A 13,209-nucleotide genomic window follows, 5' to 3' on the forward strand; every position below is an offset into this window, starting at 1 on the left:
GAAGTAGTAATAGTTTCCATCATATTATTCATTATACATTTTAACTATTAAAAATAACAATTACATTGTATTAAATCATTAAGCATAGTTTATAGAAATACAAACCGAAATTCTCGAGTTTACTCGATATCCTCGTTCACTTTCTCCTTTCCCTTTTTCGATGACGTTTCCGGTGCTACGTTGGCTACATAAAATTTAACATTTAAAATTATCAATATATGTTATTTAATAACACACTCTTTAATTTCCATGTAACTTTTACTATATTTCCAATTATGTCCTACCACCATAACCATTCTTTTTCTTCAAATAACCTTATAAATTTCATTTTATACCTACTTTAAATAAGTTTCAACTCTTAATATTCAATATAAAACATCAATTCTACAATTTAGACAATTTAGTACCTACTATAACAAAACTTATATCTCTTTTTATTATTTAATCCATCTCTCACTTCTAACTTGAATTTCTATCATTTTATCTCATAATTCTTCAATTTATACAACTTAATCAATATATAAAAATTCACTATCTTCCTAAATTTCAACATAACTCAAATAGTATTTCTTCCTAGGATTCCATAGACACTAAAATTACAAGAAAAGGGATTAAATTGACTTACCAATCAAGCTTGAAATCTTAAAACCCTAATTTTCCCTTTTCTTTTTCTTTTTCTTTTTCCTTCTTTCTTTCCCTGCTAATCGTGCCTTCTTTCTTTCTTTTATTATTATTATTTCATTTCTTTATTCTTTTATTATATTATTAACTATTATATTATTAATTTCTTAAATAATAAGTAAATACATTTATTTACATACATTTGTACCAATTATAATAATACAAATGTATTTATACTTACCACACACTTGTCACATAAGGCTTATTTGCTAATTTAGTCCTTTGACTTTTCTATAGTTTATAATTAAACTTTCACACTTTATTCAATTTAATCCTTATACTTAATTAGCCCTAATTAAGCTAAATTTACTTAATTAAAATCTAATTAACCTTTCACTTAACTTCGTAAATATTTCTAATAAATATTTACGAATCTAATTTTCAAAATCGAAAACCCAAAAACTCACTTTTCCAATGACTTTAAAATTTGGGTCGTTACACAAACTTTCTTATAATCCATTGGGATCCTGGATTTGTCACAACATCAAGCACTTATTGAAGAAAATCCCAATTGATATTGTTCATCATAGGGTAGTACTCATTTTCTTCAACATCAGGTAAGTTAAGCAAATCATTGATGGACTTAGAAGTAAGAGGTACCTTTTTCTTTCGAACGATGACTTCAGTAGCATCTTGCATAGTCAAACTAGCATAGAATTTTCGAACTAGTTCATCATCGGGAAATGAACGAGCATAAAAAAATAGTTCCCATTTGAAAGCGTTGATTTTATTTCTAATCGGTATAGGAACAACCATCAAATCATGAATCTTCAAGTTAAAACCTTTTTCTGACATCATAGGTTGATGTTTGAAGATTGAATCAAATCTCTCTTTCACTTCTTCATCGATCAATATCGAGTTTTCAGGAGTAGTCTTTGAAGATCTAGCTCTTTTGCGAGACATGGTACCTTTTTCTTGAGAACTTGCAAAGTTCTGCACAAGAGGAAAAAGACAAATTGGCAAGGTGGGTAAGGACTTTCTATGACAAAAATCTTGCGATGGCAAGGATGGTGTGGTGGCAACGACAGCGTACGACAGCAACGGTGGTGTACGGTGGCAACGTTGGTGCTTTGGCAATCTTTTTGTAGCGATAAAAAATTAGGGTTTCTTTTGGGATTTGAGGCTAGTGGCATAAGAAGGACATTTAGGGATTTTTAGGATGAAGCAAATTGCTTTGAAGGATATGAAAAATAGTCGAATGAAGATGAGTTTATATAGGGAAGAATTAGGGTAACATGTAGCGAAAATTTAGCTACATTAGGGTTACTTGGGCTGTAAGTAATGGGAATGGTGGCAAAGTATGGATTTTTCCCTCATTTTTGCTATCTTGGGCCTTAAACTCAGACTGTATTTACAAACTTACTTAAGAAAAAAAAATGATTAGTACTTGGGCCAAATTTGACCCCTTTATTAACATAAGAATTTAAAATCTAAACAAAACAAATAAAACTTAAAAATTTTAAATCTTAATTAGAAAATTTCTTCTTAACAAATTACATTAAATTAATTCCCAAGAAAGGTTGGAGGGGTCGCAGTGGTCCCGCTTAAGTTCCAGTTTCCTTAGACAAAATTAATTAAATATAATAAGTTAAGAAAATAAGTTCTAATTATTTATTTATTTACAAAATGAGTTCATGAAAAATCAAGGTTCTGTTAATTTAAACATGATTCAACTCGCTCAACTTCACCATCCCAGTAGTGTTTGAGACTGTAACAACTCGTTTTTGGGTCAAATCAGAACAGTGGTTTCGAGACCACAAATATGAAGTAGAAATGTTAATTTTATTATTACTTTAAGGTCTACAGTATGATTGAATGATTGCGTGAAAATTTCGTTAAGAAATTTTATCGATAAAGTGTCTACTTTTACTAATAGGACTAAATTGCAATAGGTACAAAGTATGTGTTCTAGACGCTAGAGGTGTCTAATTGCTATGAAATTTTAAATTGGAGGTCCTTAAATGGTAATTATACCATTATACTCTGAGTTGGACAAAAATGAACATGGTTAGGAGAAATTTCAAAGTTTGGCATTAAAGGCATTTTGGTCATTTGGCTAATAAAGACAAAATAAAATAAATAAAAGATGTCATCTTCTCAATTTCATCCTCCTTGTGCTGAAATTTCAAGGGTCACCATAGCTAGGGTTTTAGGCAAGCTTCCAAGCTCGATTGTAAGTCCGTCCTTATCCCATTTTTAATGATTTTTACATTTTTGTGAATATTGTAACTTGATTTAGCTATTCTAAGGACTAGTTTGAAAGAAAATCAATCGCTAAAATTTTACCCATGTTGAATATTTGTGTATTTTGATGTTTAATGGCAGAAAATGCATGTTTGGTGTTGGAAAAACAACATTTACCAAGTGATTTTTGATGAAAATGTCAAATAGGGACCTATTTGTAAAAGTTATAAAATGCGTGTAAAAATGTGAATAAATGAAAATTGTGGGATGTTATGAGCAATGAATAGGTATGGCTAGGCTTTGGTGTGATGAAATTGAATGAAAATCATTTTACGAGCCTAGGGACTAAAATGTAAAAAGTTGAAAAGTTAGGGGCAAAAATGTAATTTTTGCCATAAGGTGTTTTTGGGATCAAATTGTATAATGTGATGATTGAATGAGTTAAATTTGATATTATAGATCAAGAAAGACGATGTTCTGACCTAGACCGGGGAAAGAACAAGGTTGTGGACTAAATCAAATTATTAGTCATTTTGTACTGTTAAAAATAAGCTTTAGAATAATTGTACTTAAATGATTTAATATTGCATGAATTGTATGTTTGATTATGTGAATGACTATAATTCTACGAACGAGTTTGACAACGATTCGGCAAGTGAGAAATCCCGTTGAACCTTAGGAATAAGTTAGGATACAAGTGACATGTCACTAGGGTCATTATGTGTTATGTGATTATGTGATCTGGGTACTGGTCTCTTACATCCTACTAGTGGCTGAGTATACTGGCATATGTTGCGGATACTTGACAGCTTGTGTGAGCAACATCGTGTAGCTACGTCTTGACTGACAGCTTGTATGAGCAGGCCCGTCGATAGCTCGAGAGTGAGCGATTATGTGGTATGAGACTTGGGTAGCTTTGGCTACATATATGGCTCTTAGCGTGCAAAATTTCCCTTGTATCCGATATTGTTATTCCGAGTGGTTCACTGGTATGTCAAATATGGGAATATGTGTAAATTCATTTCGAGATGGTTCAGTTATGTACATAAAGCCCATGTTTATTAAATGCTTGAAACGATGTGTATGAGGTAAGTGTTGTGGTGGAATGAGTTATGATCATGAGACTATGGTAAATTTACATTTAATTATGTTATAATAGTTGAATGTTATATGCATGGTAAGGTTGATTATTTCTTGCATACGAGCTTACTAAGATATATAGCTTACTCCGTTTATTTTCCATGTTTTTATAGTGAAGCCAAGCTAGCTCAGATCGGAGATCGTCGGAGATTCGAATCACTACCAAACTCTCAATTTTGGGTATGGATGATCTTAGTATTTTGAAAGTATGGTATGTATAGGGACTTGGTCATTTTGTTATATGTGTCATTATGATTTTAGCCAATGTATTGGCTTGTAATTGTCAAAGGCTTGATTTGATATTTGGCCATGTAAATTGACTTATTTTGGCTAACATGGTTGTAAGCCTAAGTATATTCATATATGTGTCAATGTCTTTCGTAATATAGTCAAAGTATGCTTGGTGAATGATGGAATGTGATTTATGGCATGAATGTGAAATGTTTGGTAATGTAATCTATGGATGAGATGATAAATTTGTGCACAATTAGGTGTCTTGAAAGTAGTCAATTGTGGCTTAACAAATGTTGTGAGTATGATAGATGTTGATGTTGTATTGGCATGTGTTGGTCATAATTGTGGATGTTTTGGTTGCCTAAGTATATTATGTTTTGTGCCATTGAATTGTGTAAGTGTATGTGTGAATAAGGGTGACAAATGGCTTGGTAAGTAACCTTTAATTTTTCCATATAGGTAGACACACGGGAGTGGGTTTAGGCCATGTGTGACACGGTTTGCCCCATGGGCATGTGTTCTGACCGTGTGTCTCCTACACCTTAATTTGGAGAAACAGAATCTCAGAATTGAGCACACAGGTAGAGACACGGGTGTGTGTCTCAGCCATGTGAATGGCACGGCCTCGAGCACGAGTGTGTGCCCTGGCCGTGTGAAGCCTGCACCTATTTTATGAAAATTAATTTTCCACTCGGCCTAGCACATGAACGTGTGAATTGGTCGTGTGATCTCAATTTGTTCATGAGTTACAAGTCAGAGAGTTACATGGGGTTAGGACACGGGCGTGTCCCATATCTACACGGGCGTGTGACCCCTGTATAGTGGAAAAATTTTCTAAGTTTTGTAAAAATTTCTAAAGTTCTCGGTTAGTCCCGGACCACTTCCAATGAATGTTTTGGGTTTCGTAGGCTCGTATTAGGGACTTTATGATTAACTTCAAATGGTTTTAAATTGGACGCAAATTTATGGCTCAGAATTGTATGATTGTTTGTGTGGTAAGTCCGGTAACGGCTCAGACCTTGTTCTGGTGTTGAACACGGGTAAAGGGTGTTACAGAGACGTTAACCATTAACTTTAAATGTACTTCCGTAATTTTCGTATAATTCAATAGCTCCATAAGGATAAACTCGGTAAATGGTATAGGGACCTTTCCATCAGGATTTAAGCTTATCAGGAAATAACTTCAACCTTGAATTAAACAACAAAACCTTCTGACCTTCTTTAAACTTGCGAGGTTGTATATGACTATCATGCCATCTCTTTTATCTTTCTTTACACATTTTGGCATTCTCATAGAAAAACAGCCTCAACTCTTCCAACTCATCAAGTTGTAATATCCTTCTCTCACCGGCTTGCTTAAGATCAAAGTTCAACTGCTTCAAAGCCCAGTGAGCTCTATTCTCCAACTCTAATGGCAAATGACATGCTTTTCCAAAGACTAACTGATAAGGAGTCATTCCTAACAGTGTCTTAAATGCTGTTCAATAGGCCTATAATGCATCATCGAGCTTTCGAGACCAATCTTTTCTGCTAGGGCGTACTACCCTTTTAAGGATACCTTTGATTTCACGATTCACTCTTTCAACTTGCCTATTAGACTGGGGGTGATAGCAATCTTGTGCTTCACATCATATTTTTCAAGCAAACACTTAAGCCACTTGTTCACAAAGTGAGAACCTTTATCACTAATAATAACTATTGGTATCCTAAATCGTGTAAACACATACTTATGTAGGAGTCGCATGACTACCTTAGTATCATTTGTAGGGTATGCTTCAACTTCAACCCATTTGGATACATAGTCCTCTGCAACTAAGATGTATTTTTTCCCATACGAAGAAGGAAACAGGCCTAAGAAGTCAATGTCGTATACGTCGAACAATTCAATCTCCAAAGTATTTGTCAAGGTCATCTCATCCCTCCTTGATATATTTCCTATCCTTTGACATTTATCATAGTTCTTCACATAAGCATAAGCATCTTTAAATAGTGTAGGCCAGAAGAAACCTGCTTGCAAAATCTTTGCTGCAGTACGTGAACCACCAAAGTGTCCCCCACTTGGATATGAATGGCAATGATACAAGAGCTCAGCAATCTTACTTTCAGCTACACATTTTCAAATTATATTATCTGCACACTGTTTAAACAAAAACAGATCCTCCCAAAAATAGTACCAACTATCATGAAGGAATTTTTTCCTTTTTTGGTATGTCATTTCTTGAGGAATTATTCCACATGCAAGATAATTGACAAAATCAGCAAACCAAGGTGTTTCATGAATTCGACTTACCTCAAATAAGTGTTCATATGGGAAATTCTCGTTGATAGGCACACATGATCAAGTTACCTCATCTTGTTCCAACCTCGACAGATGATCAGCTATTTGACTTTCGACACCTTTTCTATCTTGGATCTCAAGGTCAAATTCTTGGAGTGAAAGTACCCAACAAATTAGCCTCGGTTTCACATCTTTCTTTGTAAGCAAGTATTTAATGGCCGCATGGTCAGTAAATACTGTAACTTTGGTACCTATTAGATATGAACAGAATTTGTCAAAAGCAAAAACTATAGCAAATAGTTCCTTTTTAGTTACCATATAATTGAGTTGGGCTCAAGTCAAAGTTCAACTTGCATAGTAAATAGGGTGAAACACTTTGTTTTTTCTTTGACCTATCACAGCTCCAACGGCATAATCAATTGCATCGTAGATCAACTCAAAATGTGAGCTCCAATCAGGTGTAATGATTATTAGGGCTAAGATTAACCCTTTTTTTAAATCTTCAAAAGCTTCCAAACATGCTTTGTTGAAATCAAATACTGTATCTTTCTCTAACAACAAACACAACGGTTTAGAAATTTTCGAGAAATCTTTGATAAACCTTCAATAAAAACCGGCATGGCTTAAGAAACTTCTGACTCCTTTCACATTAATTGGGGCCGGTAATCTTTCAATTACGTCCACCTTTACTTTATCAACTTCAATTCCTCTCTTTGAGATTTTGTGCCCTAAAACAATCCATTCCTTAATTATAAAATGACATTTTTCCCAGTTAAGAGCAAGATTCGTCTCTTCACATCTTTTCAGTACTTTAGCCAAATTATTCAAACAAATATCATAAGTGTTACCAAAAACAGAAAAATCATCCATGAAAACCTCAACAAAATTTTCAACCATATCAATGAATATTGCCATAATACATTATTGAAATGTTGTAGGTGCATTACATAAACCAAAAGGCATTCACCTAAAAGCGAACTAACAAGTAAAGGTTGTTTTATGTTGGTCCTCCGAAGCTACAACTATTTGGTTATATCCCAAATAGCCATCTAAAAAATAATAGGATTAATTACCTGCCAGTCGATCTAACATCTGATCCATAAAAGGCAACAGAAAATGGTCCTTCCCAGTGGCTTTATTCAACTTCATATAATCAATACAGATTTTCCAACCAGTAATGGTTCTCGTTGGAATCAACTCGTTATGCTCATTTTCAACAATCGTGATTCCACCTTTCTTTGGCACACACTGCACCGGACTTTCCCACGAACTATCTGAAATAGGATAGATGATTCCTACATCTAACAATTTGATCACTTCCTTTCTCACAACTTCTTTCATAATAGGATTGAGCTTCCTTTGCTTATCAATTTGAGCTCTTTAACCTTTTTCTAAAATAATTTTATGCATGTAAAAAGAAGGGTTTATACCTTGAATATCAGCTATGGTCCAACCAATTACTTTCTTAAATTTCTTTAGAACAATAATTAGTTGCTCATCTTGATCTTTCGTCAGTTCTGCTGAAATAATCACTAGCAAAGTGGAACAATCACCTAAATAAATGTATTTCAAATGGGAAGTGAGTACCTTTAGTTCGAGTTTAGGTGGTTCTTCAATTGACAACTTTTGTTGCACAAATTCTCTTACTTCTAACTCTAACGGTTCAAACCGTGTAGATTGAATAAAATTTCTTGGATTGGCTTCCATCAAAGCCACGTTTCTTTCACATTCTTTATCCTCCAAAGGATCAAGATCTAAGGCTTTCTCCAGTGGATCTTCTTTAAAATTTCTTTCTATAGTAACCAAGGTTTCTATTGCTTCCATAATTGAACACTCTTCTGCTGGATCAGGAAATTTCATCGTTTTAAGAATGTTAAAGGTTACCTGATCGTCTTGAACTCGCATGGTGAGTTTACCTTTCTGCACATCAATTAACGTTCTTCCTGTGGCTAAGAAAGGTCTCCCAAGGATGATCGGCACTTCCTTATCTGCTTCAAAATAAGACAATGAAATCAGCAGGAAAATAAATTTATCGACTCTTACCAAAACATCTTCGATCTTTCCTTCGGGATATGCTAAAGATCGATCCGCTAACTAAAGTGTCAGAGTTGTTGGTCTTACTTCACCTATCCCTAGCATTTTGAAAATAAACTTAGGCATCAAATTGATACTCGCTCCTAATTCACACAATGTAACACCCCAAACCCGGCCTAGATGTTACGACCGAATCTGACGTGCCACATCAATTACCCGAAAATTCGACAAGCTTATGATGTTTGAACCAGATGTCGTAAAAGCCTTTATAGTTTTAAAGCCCATATATGCCTAGTGTTTCCTACTATTTAAAACGTGTATTGTTGTCAATACATTTGTTTTTATCAAAATTGAAGTTGCAGGTTTACTTACCGAAAATGTTATTATTTTGAAAACCCGATGTTCCTACTCTAGTAGTTGATAAGTACCAAATCATAGCCCAATTAAAAGTTAAATCCCCAAATGGCCTTATTACAAAAACAAAACCCAAATATAAAATCCGTAAATAATAAATCCCTTCGTGATCGTGTGGCCACCCCGAGTCCCTCACAGCTCCAAACCGTCTAAGGCTGAGGATTACCTGTACAATTAAAAGAAAGGGTGAGTTTACGAAAACTCAGTGTGAAATCCCTTATCAAACTATAGAAAACAGTGCATGCAGTAACAGTTTGGGCCTGAGCCCTATTCAGTATCAGTGTGGGCCTAAGCCCAATACAATTTCAGTATAGTGCAAAATGCAACCCATCCCAAAACCATCCAGCACACCACCTGTACCAGCCAACACACCATGTGGGGATATCAATCAACCCACTCAACCAGCACACCGATATCGCAGCAAAGCTGCCAGTAACAATAACGCAACGTAGCTGCCAGTAGCAGTAAGTGTGGCAAGCCACCACTCATAGTAAATGTGACATAGTCACCAGTCATATAAATGTCATACACACATCAATTAACCTACCACTAGCGTTATAAAGGTCATTTTGTCAGCTAGGGGTAAAACAATAATTTTTACCCCTCAGGGGTATTTCGATCATTTAACTGATTTTAGGGCCTCGGTGCAGATAATGACCCTTCGAAAGGTCTACAGTCGACCCGAACGACTCAGATAACCCATATGGCCAAAATAGTGTAAATGGGCCCAAGGCCCATTACTCAGCCCAAGTGGGCCCACACGCCCATGTGGCCCAATTAGCTCAAGTTCAGTCGTGTCAAAACGGTTTCTATATCCCATTCCATACTTTGTCACTTACAGCATATCCTATCCGTGTGGGGCCCACAGGTCCATTGGGCCCGCATGGCCCATCTCGGCCCAACAAGGCCCTAGTTCATGAAATACACGCAACGGTCTTATAGCCTACCGCCCATAATATGTGGGCTCGATTTACCCCATAAGCAATCGTACGCTCGCAAGGCCTCAAAAGTCGAAGTTACGGCTTTTCAGCTTTCCGGCTTTTACCGATACACAGTTATGTAATGGTGTGAGAACACACCTCTCGACTTTTGGTCAGTAACAGAATGGTGTATGGTTACACACCTTTTTGGAGAGGAAAACGTCGAACCCTGCGCGCTTAACCTAAATCCAAAATAATGACCCCTTGTCAGTTCTCAAACATTTGGGTTACCACCCAACTATGTACTCATAAGTTCCCAACAATATGCATCGCTTACCTTGCTAAGACAAGTAAGGCTCAAACCACCCTTATCCAACGAGCACCCTCCTATAGACAACAATCTGCATTAACATCCCATTTGTTCAGTAACCTTAATAATACTTCATTAAAACCAAGTGCACTACTTACCGAGATGTGAACTGAAAATGAAAGACAATAGCGTTCGGCCTACCCCCTTGGTTAAAGGTCACGACCCCCTGGCACCATTTGAACGAGAAGGAAAACGTTAGGTGAACTTATCCCCACGGCAGTAAAGAGGATTCGGCTCAAGAAATACCCAAATTGAACATGGAAAAAGGAGCCTTCCACCATTCGGCTAGAGAAAACACTTACCCTCCAGTAAATGAGATTAAGAATCGGTTAAGCCCCCACAATTTCAGTCACACAAGGAGAGAAGTAATCGGCTAACTTCAGGAGAGAAAGAAACAATGAAAGGAAAAAATGAGGAGTTGGGTTCGGTTTATTCAACTCTTGAACCAAGAAAAGAGATGTTTGAGACAACAAAAGGGAAAAAAGGTCAACAATATGGGCTAAAGAGAATTCGACAATCTTGACACAAAGAAGAAGAGAAGAAGAAATTGAGAAGAAACGACAGACGACTTTCGGTAAAATGACACTTACAATTCGGCACAAAAGGGTATCACCAAATAAAACCCAAAAGTAGAAGAGGAGAATTCGGCACCTACTCCTAAACACCAATTGCCGAAATGCCTAACCCAAAACCCCTTGGCCAAATTTTGCACCAACAACTTACCTATTCGGCTACAACTCTCCCCCCTCTCCAACTCCTTGAATATCTCCAAGATTTTCTCCCCTTATCCCTCCTAGATATTCTCCACAACAACCTCTATGACCCATTCAAACTCCCATTACCAGAGTTCAAATCCCACACAACTCTTGCCGTCCCCTTCTAGCAAAATAATTGCTTCTTGTTTGCAATGGGATTCGAACCCAAGCTATCTCTATTGCCAAGTTACGCCACATGCCACCAAGCCACAAGGCTTTTTGTGTCATAAAACACATGCGATCACCTATGAAGCCTAGGTCCAGTGCTCAGGGTCTTTTATGAGCAAAATAAAAATCTTCAAAAGCCGAAGCTTGAAACCCAGGACCTCTCAAATATTCCCAAACACACCTAAATCACTTAACCAACCCACCAAACATGCAACATAAGCAAAAATTTCCAGACCCTAAATTTTAAGGCGTTACACACAAAGCTTTACCATAGTAAGATTCACCAATGTTACAGGGTATAGTAAAGCTTGCCGGGTCTTTCAAATTTGGTGGCAGTTTGTTCTGCAAGAACGCACTGCACTACTTTATTAAGGAAATAGTCTCATACTCACTCAGTCGTTTCTTTTTGGACAGTATATCCTTCATAAACTTCACATAATTTGGCATTTGTTCTAAAGCCTCCACCAACGGAATATTGATGTGTAACTGCTTCAGAACATCCAAAAACTTCTTGAATTGCACCTCCTATTTCTGCTTGTGTTGCTGCAATCTTTACGGATATGGAAGTGATGGAACCTTTGGTTGAATCGGATAACTCTTCTGAGTAGGTAAGTCTGCGTCCAAAGAAGATGTTAAAGTATCTAAATTCACTAAGTTAGGATTTACCTTGTCAGTCTTTGCAGATTTGACTATTTTGGTGCAGCAATTTCAACAGCTGGTTAATTCTTCTCAATGGGCTTATCTTCGACATCAATCAATCGGGGTTCTAGAATTTTACCACTTTACAATGCCACAGTCTTGAAATGTTCTTTACCCAAATTTCTTGGATTCTCAGTATTGCTCGACAAGGTTCCTTACGGTCTATTATGAAGCTCTGTCGCTAACTGACCCATTTGGTTTTCCAAATTTTTCAATGTTGCTGCTTGGCTTTGGATCAGAGCGTCATTCTTTGCCATGTACACTTCCAACAAGTTCTCCAAACTGTTTGATGCCTCAGCTTGAGGTGATTTTGGAGTGTGCTAATTAAACCCCTGAGATTGGTTAGGTCTATGTTGCAACAAGTTTTTGTTCGGTCTATTTCCTTGGTTGCTCCAAGAATAGTTAGGATGATTACGCCATGAAGGATTGTAGAAGTTGGACTGGGGTCCTTGTCCACTCCTATTTTGATGTTGGTTCCCCACATAGTATACTGACTCGGGATTTGATGGACAATTCTTAAAAAAATGACATTCCCCACAATACACACAGGAAACTACTTCAAACTGACTTGGTGGCTAAGCTGCAAAATTATTAGCACTATTAGCGGTAAGCTATTTTAACATAAAGGAAATAGATGATACCTAAGCTGATAATGAAGTGAAGGCGTCAACTTCATGAACTCCGGCTACATGTCTTCTTGAAGCTGTTCGATTTGTTGGCCATTGATAGTTATTACTCGCGATCCTCTCGATGATCTCATAAGCCTCATTATAAGACTTAGACAAAATTGCACCATTCGCAGAAGCATCTACCATCGATCTTTTATGTGCATTGAGACCATTATAGAATGTCTCCAACTGGATACAATGAGGAATCCCATGATGAGGACACTTATGAAGTAACTCCTTGAATCGCTCCCAAGCCTCATACAAAGACTCATCATCCAATTTTTGGAAAATTGTGATATCGTTCCTCAACTTAGCATTTTTACTAGGCGGGAAATACTTAACCAAAAATCTCTCTGCTAATTCTTGCAATATAGATATGAAACTTGGTGGCAATGAATTGAGCCACGCTCGTGCTTGATCTAGCAACGAGTAAGAAAACAATTTTAGCCTCAATGGATCTTCAGTCACACCAACTATCTTGAATGAATCACTTTCCTCCATAAACAATCGAAGGTGGAGATGTGGATCTTTCGTGGGCATACCACTAAATTGGCTTGTAACAGCCAATTTTTAGTCAAATTAGAACAGTGGTTTCGGGACCACAAATTTGAGGTCAAAATATTTATTTTATTATTTTTTTAATGTTTACAGCATGATTGAATGA

The 13,209-nt window shown here is 36.5% G+C and overlaps 1 non-coding gene across 1 annotated transcript; it reads left to right on the forward strand.

Annotated features, from left to right (window-relative positions):
- The first annotated feature begins 12,750 nt into the window (after positions 1–12,750).
- On the forward strand, positions 12,751–12,857 carry LOC121205529 (small nucleolar RNA R71). The gene has a single exon (XR_005900605.1). It is a non-coding gene; the product is annotated as a small nucleolar RNA R71 (small nucleolar RNA).
- The last annotated feature ends 352 nt before the right edge of the window (positions 12,858–13,209 follow it).

The sequence above is a fragment of the Gossypium hirsutum genome, chromosome A08 (assembly GCF_007990345.1).
Source record: "Gossypium hirsutum isolate 1008001.06 chromosome A08, Gossypium_hirsutum_v2.1, whole genome shotgun sequence".
In the NCBI taxonomy this organism is placed as follows: Eukaryota; Viridiplantae; Streptophyta; class Magnoliopsida; order Malvales; family Malvaceae; genus Gossypium; species Gossypium hirsutum.